This window comes from Chiloscyllium punctatum, chromosome 27, assembly GCF_047496795.1.
Source record: "Chiloscyllium punctatum isolate Juve2018m chromosome 27, sChiPun1.3, whole genome shotgun sequence".
In the NCBI taxonomy this organism is placed as follows: domain Eukaryota; kingdom Metazoa; phylum Chordata; class Chondrichthyes; order Orectolobiformes; family Hemiscylliidae; genus Chiloscyllium; species Chiloscyllium punctatum.
This window is the reverse complement of record NC_092765.1, coordinates 20,280,869-20,296,085: the sequence shown is the minus strand read 5'-3', so window position 1 is coordinate 20,296,085 and position 15,217 is coordinate 20,280,869. Positions and strand designations below refer to the sequence as shown.

Sequence of the window (15,217 nt, the reverse complement as noted above, 5' to 3'; positions counted from 1 at the left end):
TTGAAGATTTGAATGAGAATTTTAAAAATGGAGACATCTTTAGACTAGGGTGTGGCACTTGGTTGTTGGGTGTATGGCATTCAGTGTGAGTTATGATAAGAGAAGCAGAGTTTTAAATAAACTTAAGTTTACAGAGGGTTAAAAAACATACAGCCAGAACAGCATTCAGAGTAGCAACAAAAAACTGCAAGTCCACGATGGACATAACAGGTCAAATGAAAGGTTCCATTCAAAACACTAACGTCCTCTTTGCTTTAAACAGCCAGCATTTCTCTGCCTCTATCTCTGTGAACGCTGACTCTCCAGTGAGTCCTGTGGCTGATGTAATAGTCCTGTTTTAAGCACTTCACACCATTGTGAACTAGTTAAAACAAGAAGTTGGCAAACAACAGCTGGAAACAGAGAGGAAGAGGGAAGGAGGCGGATGCTCAATAATTACAGTGAATTATCAAGTGGTCATTAAAATGCAAAACACTGCGGATGCTGGAAATTGGCAACACTGAGCAGGTCAGGCAGCATCAGTGAAGAGAAACAGTTTATGGAATTGGCTGAGGTTGCCATTTCATGGCAACGGTGTCTGTACTTTTACACAGATGCTGAGAGAACTATGTGTTTTCAGCATTACTTCTGTTTTTAACAGTAAGTGGATGTTGTTGAAATGTGCAGTCACAAGCAAACCAACAGTCCTTCCTACATCAGAAAGTTATGGGTTGAAGTTCTCTCTTGAAAGCCTTGAGAACTTATTCAAAGTCCAAGGCATCACTGAGGATGTAACATTTTTTAAATATAGAGTAACTAAAAAGAAGATCATTAACAGTGACTGAAGGGATGGCACAGTGGCTCAGTGGTTAGCACTGCTGCCTTACAGCACCAGGGACCTAGGTTCAGTTCCAGCCTTGGGCAACTGTCTGTGTGGAGTTTGCATATTCTCCCATGTTTGCTCAGGTCTCCTCCTACAGTCCAAAAATGTGCAGGTTAGGTGAATTGGCCATGCTAAATTGCCCGTAGTGTTCAGGGATGTGAAGGTTAGGAGTATTAATCAGGGGTAAATGTGGAGTAATAGGGTAAGGAAATAGTTTTGGGGGTGGACTTATTGGGCTGAAGGGCCTGTTTCCACACTGTAGGGATTCTTAAAAAAAAGGTCATCACTGAGAAGACGCAGATTTAAGGTGATTTGCAAAATTACTAGCGGCAACATAAGGAAATTATTTTTGTGCACAGCAAGTAATTGCCTGAAAGGGTAGTGGAAACAGATTGAATTGTAACACTCAAAAGAAAATTGGGTGAATAATGGAAGAAAGAAAAGAAAGCAAGGCTTTGGGAAAAGAACACAGGCAATGGATCTAACTAAATAGTTCTTTCAGACAAGGCAAACATTGTTTGACAAAAGTAAAATTTTGTTTGACAATCTTATTTCACTTTTTGAGGTTATAACCAGCAGGGTAGATAAAGGGGATTCGTAGATGTAGTCTGGATTTCCAAAAGGCCATATAAAAGATAGCAGTCCATGGAACAGTGGTAATATTTTAACATGGATGGAAGATTAGTTAACAGGCAGGAAACCAGATGACCAGAGCAATTTCAAATTGGCCTGTCGTAAGCAGAAAGGATTAGTGTTGGGGCCTTAGCTGTTTACCAACCTTCATTACTAACAGCCTTAATGAATTGGACAATAAAACCAAGAATATCTGGGTTTGCTAATAATATAAAGCTAGGTAGGAATGCAAGTTGTGAAGAGGTTACTAAGATGCTGCAAAAAGATACAAGCAGGTTAACAGAGTGGGCAACAAGGTAACAGATGAAGTATAATGTGTGGAAGTCTGAGCTTATTCACTTTGCTAGGAGGAAAACAAAAGCGGCATATAATTTAAAAAGGCAGAAACTTGTAAATGTTGACCTTCAGAGTCACTTTGAGTCATACAGCATGGAAACAGACCCTTAGATCCAACTTGTGTGTACTGTGAACCAAGATGCATGTAGATCATGGCAAGCAATTAGTAAGGCATATGTTGGCTTCTATGGTAAAGAAATTGGAGTACAAGAATAAAGAGGTCTTGCCACAATTGTACAGAGTTTTGGCGAGTTCACACCAGGGAGTAGTGTCTATAGTTTTGGATTCTATATTTACTTGAATGGGAAATGGTATTGGAGAAGTTCAATAGACTAGCTCCTGGGATTAGAGGGTACGTCTATGATGAAAGGCTGAGTAAATTGGGCATCTAAATCTGGAATTCAAAGAATAAGGAAATATATAAGATTCTGAAGGGGTTCGGCAGGATACTTGCTGAGTGGCTCTTTCCTCTGGCTGGAGGAATCTGGGAAACAGGATAACCATTTCAAACTGAAAGAGGAGGAAAGAAATCTTCACTCAAAAGCTCTGAATCTTCGGAACTTTCTTCTCGAAAGGGTTGTGGGTGCAGTAGATTGGTATGTTCATAGTGACGAAAAGAGTCAGACTCAAAGAGTCACATACTCCTCCTCTTAGATTTCATGTTCTGTGAAGCAGCAGCAACAGATCAATGGGCCAAATGGCCTCATTTAGTCTTATATCAGAAAATTCAATGCTGCACTGTCAGAAGTGCCATCTTTCAGATGAGATGTTAAGTAAAGGTCCAGTCTGTCCTTGCAAGTGGATGTATGTTGACCCCAAGTATTTAAAGATTGATCTATTATTTTCTATTAGGTACTGAGTGAGCCACCTATTAATTCTTCACAGAATATTCTACTTTTGTGTTTATCCTACCTTGTTAAAAAAAGACTGCTATAAATATGGAAAGCAGGTTTGAAAGCACTAATGAGGAAATCTCCACATTGAGAGTTCCCTTAGCAATCTGCAGTTGGCTGAGTTTTCCTTTAAAGAAATGTAATAATTTCAGAGGGTGAATATTGCCTGGTTTTGAAGTGAATCAACTCTCTGTAGAATGCAGCAGTGAAAACATTACCACAGTCTGTTTCCTCCTGCTGTATTTTAAAACTGGCCAAATACAATTGTTCACACAAAAGCAAGAAGCAGTGTCTCATTTTCACATTTGAATGGGTAAGATTTTTTTCCATCTATATATTTATGAGGAAAAAAAATGACTTGCATTCATATTGTGGCTTTAAGTGTAGTAAAGCATTGAGGTTTACGTAGGACTAGTTATCAGACAAAATTTGACACAATTTCACAGGATCATGGGATGGCCATTTGTACCATTGTGTTATGCTGGTTCCTTAGCATAACTACTTAGTTTGTCCTGTACCCCAGATTCTTAGAGTCATAGAGTCATAGAGTTGTACAGCATGGAAACAGATCCTTCGGTCTAACCCGTCCATTCCAACCAGATATCCGAACCCAATCTTGTTCCACCTGCCAGCACCCGGCCCATATCCCTCCAAACCCTTCCTGTTCATATACCCATCCAAATGCCTCTTAAATGTTGCAATTGTACCAACCTCCGCCACTTCCTCTGGCAGCTCATACCATACATGTACCACCCTCTGTGTGAAAAAGTTGCCCTTTAGGTTCCTTTTATATCTTTCACCTCTTACCCTAACCCTATGCCCTCTAGTTCTGGACTCCCCCACCCCAGGGAAAAGACTGTCTACTTATCCTATCCGTGCCCCTCATAATTTTGTAAACCTCTATAAGGTCACCCCTCAACCTCCTACGCTCCAGGGAAAACAGCCCCATAGCCTCTCCCTATAGCTCAAATCCTCCAACCCTGGCAATATCCTTGTAAATCTTTTCTGAACCCTTTCAAGTTTCACATCTTTCTGATAGGAAGGAGACCAGAATTGCATGCAATATTCCAAAAGTGGCCCAACAAATGTCCTGTACAGCTGCAACACGACGTCCCAACTCCTGTACTCAGTGCTCTGACCAATAAAATAAAGCATACCAAACGCCTTCTTCACTATCCTATCTACCTGCAACTCATCACTGTAGCCCAGCAACTGTTTCTAGCTGAAGTATTGAACCAATTCCTTTAATGATAGTTACTATCGAAGGGCAGAATGGCCTACTCCTGCACCTATTGTCTATTGTCTATCGATGCATCTTGTATCACCCATTCAGTCATATCCTGCTGCATAAAGAGGTATTATGGTCAAAAGCTTTTGCAAACATCTAAGTGTGAAGAAGTATCTTTGAGGAGGAGAGAGGGATAGAGAGCTCATTCCTGAACCTAGGTACATTAAGAAAGTTAGAGATTGTCAGGAGACCAGAGTGCAGTGATCTCAAAGAATAGTAGAGTTGCAGAAAGTTGCAGAGCTATGGAGGAACAAGAGTGAACAATGTTAGTATGATAAGTTACGAGTTCAAGTTTAGGTATAATGTAGGGTAGACAGCATTGGAATAGTGAAGTCCAGTTACAACATGGCATAACTAAAGCTTTCAGCAGCTAATGAACTGAGGCAGGACTGAGACATTACAAAGGTGGAATTGAACAGTCTTGATGATGGAGAGACAAAGGAGTCAGTATCAGTGCAGAGTCAAGCAGAACATCAGATTTGTGAATGATCTACTTGAGGCTCAGGCAATGCCCAGGTGAGAGGGATGGAGTTGGTGGTAGGGAAACAGTTTAACTCAATCTTTACAAAGATATATCCAATGCCAATGCAGTAGGGGCTGACAGCGCATGGGCAAACTCTTTTGATGTCTGTCTGGCCAGCAGCAGATATTAGATTGTAACTCTAGAGCTGGCAACTCTGGATTCACTGTGTCTCCTCTCCAAAACTTACACTCTCTATGTTGGCCTCTGCAGTTCTGCAACCTTCATTCAAAAGATTCCAGTAGTGATGGACAGCTCTGGGATAAAACATTAAGATCAAGTAATGTTATTCCTCATGAAGGAGATTGTATCTATCTGGAGCCCCATGTACAAGTTGTTTTGCTATAACGCGACAGTTATTCTTCTGCAACTCGTGTTATAGAAAATGACGCTATGGAAAACTACTTTAGAAGATCGCTATAACCATTCAGTAGAAAGTTTATGTTATCCAAACAACATCCACCATTTGTCAATCACATTACAGCCAATTTGTGCTGACAAAACTCACATTATAGCAGAACGATCTGTAGCTCAGAAGGGGTAAGCAATTATAAAATAACTATGAAAAAAATTGACAGGTCTCTTATCAACAGTCCAAGGTGAGCCTGGAGCCTCCAGGAATTCAATTCAATTTTACTGGACATTGTTGCAAACAGCACCTAAGGAAAATATTATCGATGCATTTAAAAAAATATATTTTTCTTATTCCTTGAATATTAGTTGCAAAAGATATTTGAAGTGGAAAGAGAACTGCTTGGTTAATTGAAGCAATTGGAAAGAAGATAATAATGAAAATAGAAGAAATATTCAAGTCAAGATAGCTCATTGCACTGGGTAGCAATTACACACAATCTGAAAGGAACTGCAAAACCTTGGAGCTTCTCAGCACTGACGAACGTCAGTTCAGTCAGACAGCTTCCCACGGACATCTGGATTTCACTAGATAGTCAGGAAAGTGCAATGATAAGAAATAAAGATGGCTGATTGGATCCTGCACAGGGGAGAGCCAGAGTGCAAAAGAAAGAATAAGTATTGACAGAATTGTCTTCCAGAGTCAAAAGTGTGATGACTCTGATCTCCAGTGGCTGCAGTCCTCACTTTCTCCCAGAATTGTCTTCGAGGTAATGCCGGAAGGAAAAGAACTTTCAAGAATTCTACAGAGACCTAAATGCTAGAAAGGTTCGCTCCAGGCCAGTCAATGTTTGGATCAGATAGGATGAGCTAATGGTAAAGAATAGCAGCATTGCCAGGATATATCTAAACATGTTGTATCTCTCCCAAAAGCTGTGTCTGCATGATGTAAGAGTTTTATGAAAGAGTATGAGAGAGAAAGACGAAGAGAGGGCAAAAGAGCATGGAACTGTGAAACGGTGGGGGGGGGGGAGAAAGAGAGAGAGAGAGAGAGAAAGACAGAGAGAGAAAACATGAAAGAGAATGAGAACAAGACAGTGGAAGGGTGCAGGAATGTGTGCAAGAGCAAGAGAGCAAATGAGAATGAAAGAGAAAGTGAAAGAGAGGGAAAAAACATTCTGGGACATCCACATACTAAAAGCTACTATACAAACTTGCTTGAGCTAAGTGGAAAGGCTCCTGGCCCAGGTCAATAATCTCTTTGAGAACTCCACAAATGATGATGGGCCTGGATGTTGCTGGGGTTGAAGGATCTGAGCTACAGGGAGAGGCTGAACAGGCTGGGGCTGTTTTTCCTGGAGCGTCGGAGGCTGATGGGTGACCTTTTGAGGTTTACAAAATTATGAGGGGCATGGATCGGATAAATAGACAAAGTCTTATCCCTGGGATTGGGGAGTCCAGAACTAGAGGGCATAGGTTTAGGGGGAGAGGGGAAAGATATAAAAGAGACCTAAGGGGCAACTTTTTCACGCAGAGGGTGGTACGTGTATGGAATGAGCTGCCAGAGGATGTGGTGGAGGCTGGTACAATTGCAACATTTAAGAGGCATTTGGATGGGTATATGAATAGGAAGGGTTTGGAGGGATATGGGCCAGGTGCTGGCAGGCGGGACTAGATTGGGTTGGGATATCTGGTCGGCATGGATGGGTTGGACCGAAGGGTCTGTTTCCATGCTGTACATCTCTATGACTCTATATGCTTTTCCTAGTGTATGAGTCCAGAACAAGGGGGCATAGATATAAAATTGTCACCAATAAATCCAAAAGGAATTTGAGGAAAAACCCTTTTAGCCAGAAACTGGTTTGAATCTCGACCTGCTACCAGATGTTAATAGTATAGATGCACTTAGGGGGAGGCCAGCGAAATACATGAAGGGGAAAGGATTGCTGATGTATGTAGTTGTGGGTGGCTCTTTGAAGTACAGTTATTCATGTCAAAGGTCATTTGGATTGAATGGCCGGCTTTTGTGCTGTGCACTTGAGGTAATTTTCCAAAGTTTAGTTAGGACAGGAATGAACTTCCCTTTTCTCTGAAAAGAAACTGATCTTGTTAACATTAACAAGATGTAATTAACAAATAAGAAACAACTATCAGAATCCAATGGCTCATTTATCTAAGCTTATACTTCCAGAAACTTGTTAATTGAATATTATTTAAGTCGCTTGCATAAGCATTGAGTTTGGTGAAAGGTCTCACGATCCCCAGTAAACACAACTTTGTACCTGGTAAAATACCAGGTACAATGCTGCCGTGCAGAGAACCTGAAATAAAAAACACAGACCTAGCCACTCCCTACCTATACAGTCGGAGCACCTTCAGTGCACACAATGTAGTGGTTCAGGAAGGCAGCTCATCATCACCTTCCCAAGGACAATTAAGGGATGGGTAGACCAGTCACATCTCCAGCTCTAGAATGAATTAAAACAGGGGCCAGCGAACAGCTGTGGAGGGTGAAACAAGGGTTAATCCTTGGTCAACAACCTTTATCAGAACTGGAATTTGTTAGAGATTAAAAGCTTTTATGCAAATACACTGCCAAGTGTAAAAGAAGTGAAAAATAACTAGCAACTTATTGCAACTGACAGTTCATTCTTTTCTTTGCATTCTCTGAGGTGGGTATACTGCAAACTGTCGCCCAACAGTAAATAAGATGTTGATGAGCTGCATTCACAGAATCGTTGCAGCTTATGTTGTGTCGGCACACCCACAGGGCAGTCTGTGTAGTGTGGGCACACCAACAACGCAGCCTGTGTAGTGTGGGCACACCCACGGCGCAGCCTGTGTAGTGTCAGCACACCCACAGCACAGCGTGTGCCTTGACGGCATAGCCGCGGCGCAACCTGTGTAGTGTCGGCACACCCACAGCGTAGCCTGTGTATTGTGGGCACACCCACAGCACATTCTGTGTAGTGTAGACACACCCATGGCGCAGTCTGTGCAGTGTCAGCACACCCATGGCGCAGTCTGTGTAGTGTAGACACACCCATGGCGCAGTCTGTGTAGTGTAGACACACCCACAGCACATTCTGTGTAGTGTAGACACACCCATGGCGCAGTCTGTGCAGTGTCAGCACACCCACAGCACAGCCTGTGCCTTGTTGGCATAGCCATGGCACGACCTGTGTAGTGTGGACATGCCCAGAGCGCAGTCTGTGTCATGTCGGCAGACCCACAGCACAGCCTGTGCCGTGTCAGCACACCCACAGCGCAGTCTGTGTAGTGCCAGCACACCCGCGGCGCAGGCCATGTAATGTAGGCACACCCACGGCGCAGTCTGTAGAGTGTTAGTATACCCACAGCTGCGGCCCAGTCTGTGTAGTATAGGCACACCCACGGTGCAGCCTGTGTAGTGTAGGCACAGCCGCGGTGCAGTCTGTGTAGTGTTGGCATACCCACAGCGCAACCTGTGTCGTGTAGGCACAGCCGCGGTGCAGTCTGTCCAGTGTAGGCACACCCACGGCGCAGTCTGTAGTGTGTTGCGCACCCACAGCGCAGCCTGTGCCGTGTAGGCACAGCCGCGGCGTAGTCTGTCTAGTGTCGGCACACGCACAGCGCAGTCTGTGTTGTGTCGGCACACACACAGCGCAAACTGTGTAGTGTCGGCACACCCACAGAGCAGTCTGTGTAGTGTCGGTACACGCCCAACGCAACCTGTGTAGTGTTGGCACACCTGCGGCGCAGGCCGTGTAGTGTAGGCACACCCACACTGAAGTCTGTGCAGTGTCGGCACACGCACAGTGCAGTCTGTGTAGTGTCGGCACACGCGCAGTGCAGTCTGTGTAGTGTCGGCACACGCACAGTGCAATCTGTGTAGTGTCGGCACACGCACAGTGCAATCTGTGTAGTGTCGGCACACCTGCAGCGCAGGCCGTGTAGTGTAGGCACACCCACACTGAAGTCTGTGCAGTGTCGGCACACGCACAGTGCAGTCTGTGTAGTGTCGGCACACGCACAGTGCAGTCTGTGTAGTGTAGGCACACCCACAGTGAAGTCTGTGTAGTGTCAGCACATGCACAGTGCTGTCTGTGTAGTATCGGCACATGCACAACGCAACCTGTGTTGTGTTGGTACACCTGCGGCGCAGGCCATGTAGTGTCGGCACACCCACAGCACAGTCTGTGTAGTGTCGGCACACCCATGGTGCAGTCTGTGTAGTGTCGGCACACCCACAGCGCAGTCTGTGCAGTGTCAGCAGCACAAGTATAGCGCAGTCTGTGTAGTGTCGGCTCACGCACAGCACAACCTGTGTTGTGTTGGTACACCTGCGGCGCAGGCCATGTAGTGTCGGCACACCCACAGCACAGTCTGTGTAGTGTAGGCACACCCAAAGCACAGCCTGTGCTGTGGCGGCACACCCACAGCGCGGTCTGTGTAGTGTCGGCACACCCACGGCGCAGTCTGTGCAGTATCGGCACACCCACAGCACAGCCCATGTAGTGTAGGCACACCCACAGTGCAGCCTGTGTAGTGTTGGCACACCCACAGCGCAGTCTGTGCAGTGTAGGCACACCCAAGGCGCAGTCTGTGTAGTGTCGGCACATGCACAGCGCAGTCTGTGTAGTATCGGCACACGCACAGCGCAACCTGTGTTGTGTTGGTACACCTGCAGCGCAGGCCATGTAGTGTCGGCACACCCACAGCACAGTCTGTGTAGTGTAGGCACACCCATGGCGCAGTCTGTGTAGTGTCGGCACACACACAGTGCAACCAGTGTAGTGTCGGCACACCCACAGCACAGCCTCTGTCATGTAGGCACAGTCACGGCGTAGTCTGTCTTGTGTAGGCACACCCATGACGCAGCCTGTACCATTTCGGCACACCCACAGCACTGCCTGTGCCGTGGCGGCACACCCACAGCGCAGTCTGTGTAGTGTCGGCACACCCACGGCGCAGTCTGTGTAGTATCAGTACACCCATGGCACAGCCCATGTAGTGTAGGCACACCCACAGTGCAGCCTGTGTAGTGTTGGCACACCCACGGCGCAGCTTGTGCCATTTCGGCACACCCACAGCACAATCTGTGCCGTGTCGACACACCCACAGCGCAGTCTATATAGGGTGGGCACACCCACAGCGTGGTCTGTGTAGTGTCGGCACACCCACGGCGCAGTCTGAGTAGTGTCAGCACAACCATGGCGCAGTATGTGCAGTATTGGCACAGCCTGTGTTGTGTAGGCACACCCACGGCACAGCCCGTGTTGTATAGGCACACCCACGCACAGCCCATGCAGTGTAGGCACACCCACAGTGCAGTCTGTATCCTGTCGGCACACCCACAGTGCAGCCTGTGCAGTGTCGACACACCCACATTGCAGCCTGTGTAGTGTCAGCACACCCATGGTGCTGTCTGTGTAGTGTCGGCACACCCACGGTGCAGCTGGTTTAGTGTCAACATACCCACAGCATAGCCTGTATAGTGTCGGCACACCCACAGCGCAGTCTGTGCAGTATCGGCACACCCACAACGCAGTTAGGAACCGAGGTTCATGATTTTCAACGACTGGTGATAAAGAAATGGCATTATAGTTCAAAGTCAGGATAGTGTGTGATTTGGAGGGAACTGGGAGGTGGTGGTGTTCCCATGCATTTACCAGCTTTGGCCCAGTAGTAGAGAAGTTGGAAGTATTGCCGATGCTGAATGCTCAAATGGCTTCAGGACAGCCACGCCATCAGAGGAGCTGTTGACCCCTCACCAGTCTCCAAGGCACTTTGTGGGAGGAACTGCCACATGCATTAAGTACTCCTGCTATGGAACAAGTAACCCAATAGGGACAGTTATTGTGGGACAGGGGAGGGTGTGGAAGTGATCATTGCTGGTGAACTTTGAGAATTTCTGGCCATGGACCCTCTTTTTCTCTCCTATCCCCTTCCCACTGAAACATGGAAAGGTTTGTATGTTTAATTTTTAAATTACAATTTTAAGAAACAACACACAGCAGAATTTCACACACAAGGCTGTGGCCAAAGCTGGGAATGTATGAACTGGACAAATTCAATCTCCCATCCAAGTTCACAGCAAACTCGTTTACTGACATGCATTGACATCTCATCTGGCAATGGTTCAATTTTAAAATTCCCACCCAACTTGGCAAATCCCACCTCGTCCAATAATCTCCGAGGTCTCAGCACTCATCCAACTCAGGCCTTGGCCTCGTATCCTAATGTGTTTCGGGAAAAAACAGGGAGAAAGTGAGGACTGCAGACGGTGGAGATCAGAGTTGAGAGTGTGGTGCTGGAAAAGTACAGCAGGTCAGGCAGAATCCAAGAAGCAGGAGAATCAACATTTCGGGCATCAGGAATCCTGATGAAGGGCTTATGCCCAAAACGTCGATTCTCCTGCTCCTCGGATGCTGCCTGACCTGCTCTGCTTTTCCAGCACCACACTCTCGACTCATTACAAACACAGTTTGACACAAACCAATGCAAACAATGTTCTCGGATCAGTCAAAGGGCTAGGTTTTCGGGCCTGTCTGAAAGGAGGATGGAGAGGCAGGGAGGTTGTTGGGTGGGGCATAGGTGGAGTTCTGGAGCTCAGGGCTCAAACAGCAGGAGGGACAGTCGCCAGTGGTGGAACGATGAAAATCAGGAATGCACAGAAGGCCAGAGTTGGAGAATAGCAGCAATCTATGAGGGTTAAAATTCATATTACTCTCAGAGGAAAGTCTGAAACAAAGATTAAAAAGCTTAAAACTAGCTTGAATTTGCTTTAACCAGTTCTCCATTTGTTGTTACTCTTTTACAAGTTAGAGTTTCTAATGGAGAGTTTCCACACTGTACAAAACATGCTCCATGCATGACTAACAACACAAAACTGGATGCGCTTGACTAATTCCCTGACTACAGGAGTGGATTGTTAATAGATCTTAGGAAGAAAATAGGATTAAATCGGAGAGACCTGGTCCATCTACCTAACTTGGGGGTGGCACAGTGCTCAGTGGTTAGTACTGCTGCCTCACAGCAGCAGGAACCTGGGTTTGATTCCAGCCTTGAGCGGCTGTCTGTGTGGAGTTTGCACGTTCTCCCCGTGTCTGCGTGGGTTTCCTCCCACAGTCCAAAGATGTGCAGGTCAGGTGAATTGACCAGACTAAATTGCCCATAGTGTTAGGTGCATTAGTCAGAGGGAAATAGGTTTGGGTGGGCTTGTTGGGCCGAAGAGCCTGTTTCCACACTGTAGGGAATCTGTTAGCCATCCTGGTCTCCAGTCACCTGGTGACTACTTTAATAGAATCATTGACCAATCATAGCAATCAATTTCTGTCATTAGGTTTGAACAGACTAAGGTATAAGACAATGAAAGCTAAGGTGTGGTGTGGTGTTTATGTCTCTATCTTTGAGCCAGGTTCAAATCTCACCTACTCCAGAGGTGTGTAATAACACATCTGAACAGGTTGCTTAAAAATATCTAGATCAGACCAAAATGTGAAACAGTGAAAGCCAGGGTTGAGATCTCATGGTGCAGTGTTAGTGTCTCTACCTAAGGCCCAGAAGGTCTGGATTCAAGTCCCTTCTGCTCCATTTCAGTCAGATATGCTAGTGGCTTGGAGCCTTGGGAATCATTGGTTCAAAGTCAACCAACCAGGTTAGATCAGGTGGATAGTGAGAGCCTTTTTCTGAGGAATGGTGATGGATAGCATGACGGGGCATAGCTTCAAATTGAGGAATGATAGATATAGGACAGATGTCAGAGGTAGTTTCTTTATTCAGAGTGTAGTAGGAGTGTGGAACGCAGTGCCTGCAAAAATTAGGAGAAAGCGAGGACTGCAGATGCTGGAGATTAGAGCTGAAAAAGTGTTGCTGGAAAAGCGCAGCAGGTCAGGCAGCATCCAAGGAGCAGGAGAATCGGCGTTTCGGGCATAAGCCCTTCTTCAGGAATCAGGGCTTATGAAGAAGGGCTTATGCCTGAAATGTTGATTCTCCTGCTCCTTGAATGCTGCCTGACCTGCTGTGCTTTTCCAGCAACACATTTTTCAGCTGCCTGCAAAAGTTGTAGACACACCAACTTCATGGGCATTTAAAGATTATTGGATAAGCGTATGGACGAGAATGGAGTAGTGTAGGTTAGATGGGCTTCAGATTAGTTTCACAGGGTGGTGCAACATCAAGGGCCAAAGGGCCTGTACTGCACTGTTTTGTTCTATGTTCTATTCCTCCCAAGTGGTGCTGCATATAGATTGACTAGTGAGAGATTTTAAAAAATGAGACAAGGTCCCTGCATCTGAAAGCACCATCCAGTTAAATTGCCAGGCTGTACTCTGCTTAGGCCCACACAGTCAGTTATATGAGGCACCAGATGGTATCTATGAATTCTTAGCTAAAGACCCTCCATGAGCAAAGGGACAAATCCCAGGCAACATATGTTCAGCCATGGCTCAATGGGTGGTAAGCACTCTCTCTGCTGAGAAATAACATTTCAGTCTCACTCTAAAGCATTGAGCACATAATCCAGGCTGACACTCGGCAGGGCAGCACACACAGGGAGTACTGCATTATCAGAGGCTCTGTCCTTTGGATGAGACACAAACCAAGCCTCAACTGTTCTGTCAGATGTAAAAGATCCCACGGTACTACATTAAAGAGCAGAAAAACCTTCCACAGTTCTATCCTGTCCAAAAGAATCCCTACAATGTGGAAGCAGGCCATTCAGCCCATCAGGTCCACAATGACCTGCTGAAGAGCATCCAGACCTACTCCATCACTGTCACCCCACATTACTCATGGCTAATCCACCGAACCTACATATCCCTGGACATTATGGACAATTTAGCATGACCAGTCCACCTAATTAGTACATCTTTGGACTGTCGGAGGAAACCCACACAGATAGGATGAGAATGTGCAAACTCCACACAGACAGTTGCCCAAGAGTGGAATTAAACCCAGATCCCTGGTGTTGTGAGGTAACATTACTAACCACTGAGCCACCTTGCCAGCCAATATTTAGACTTTAACCAACAACAACTCAACTGGCTATCTGGTTATAATCAGACTGGTGTCTGGAACGGGGAGCTGCTGTGTTTCCTGTATTGTAACAGTGACTACATTTCTGAAAGTATCCCCTGGCTGTAAATCCATTTGGAAAATCCCGCGACATTAATTCCAGGTGGAATAATCAGAAAAGAACACCTTCTCAAATGAAGAACTATCCCTGAAAAATCAATAAGATAGGATCCTGTCTAAATTAAAGTTACACAATTAAATATTTATTTAACTGCTGCTTTGTCTTAATGTCTGAGAAACCTGTGAACCAGCAGTGTAAAGTTAAACAGTGGCTGCCTACAGGAAGCGGATGCATTTATTGTGGATATACCCAAACATATGGTAAAGCACTTAGCCTGTTTAATACAACAGCTATACTACATACACGACATCATAAAAGAACAGTCACCTGAAAAGCAGCATTTATGCTGAGGGAGCTGGTTAAGTCAACATACTTATAACTAAATGCAAACACTCAAGCCCCAAATTACTGTTAAATTATTGGTAATTTGTAAACAAAAGACATACTGACCAATGCAAAGCAGGCTGTGACTGTGACAATGGTCGGGAATTTCCAGTGGAAGGCATGTCTTCTGTCTGGTCAACATTGTATTATCTCATGCAGGATATGTTCCAGAGACAAGCACTGCTGTGAACTAACTGCTGACGGTGTCATTGCAGAATTAAGACTAAACCACCAGCTTCACCCTTCCTTCCCCGCCTACCAACACCACCCACTCCAAACAGGAATGCTCCACTTACGAGTTCTTCAGAGGGGTGGCTAAGAATAAGATGCCACAGCTGGAAAAAAATGGCTTGAAAGTTACATTCCCAACTCTGTGACCAGTGGATACCTCCACAAGGTATTAGTGTTGACAACTTCCCAAGACTGCCCTGGAGGTTCCATGTGTTACAAAATAATCTCCAAGATTTAAAACACAAGGAGAAAAATCGTAGGCATGCTAAAACATTTGTGTTTATTTTATTTCTCATTTGTTTAGAAACATTTTTGGACATAGCAGAATTATTCAATCAAGGCATAAAAAGGATTCTGTTTGATTTTTCATTGGCCATGGCAAGACCTGGCCTCTGCAAGCATTGATCTTTCAGGTGATCTGTGGTGCGAAGTGCAGAGGTGGGGTCATAGGATGAATTCCAGAACTAGAGAGCATAGGTTTAGGGTGAGAGGGGAAAGATATAAAAGGAACCTAAGGGGCAACTTTTTCACACAGAAGGTGGTACGTGTATGGAATGAGCTGCCAGAGGAAGTGGTGGAGGCTGGTACAATTGCAACATTT

General features: G+C 45.4%; 1 protein-coding gene across 2 annotated transcripts in view; it reads right to left on the bottom strand.

Annotated features, from left to right (window-relative positions):
- The window catches only part of LOC140453522 (protein FAM110C-like), a 163,988-nt gene extending 149,363 nt beyond the window's left edge, over positions 1–14,625 (bottom strand). For both annotated transcript variants that reach the window (XM_072548269.1, XM_072548268.1), the window contains exon 1: positions 14,452–14,625. The gene's annotated coding sequence lies outside the window, so the exon portion shown is untranslated. The remainder of the gene's footprint in view (positions 1–14,451) is intronic.
- Between the last annotated feature and the right edge of the window lie 592 nt (positions 14,626–15,217).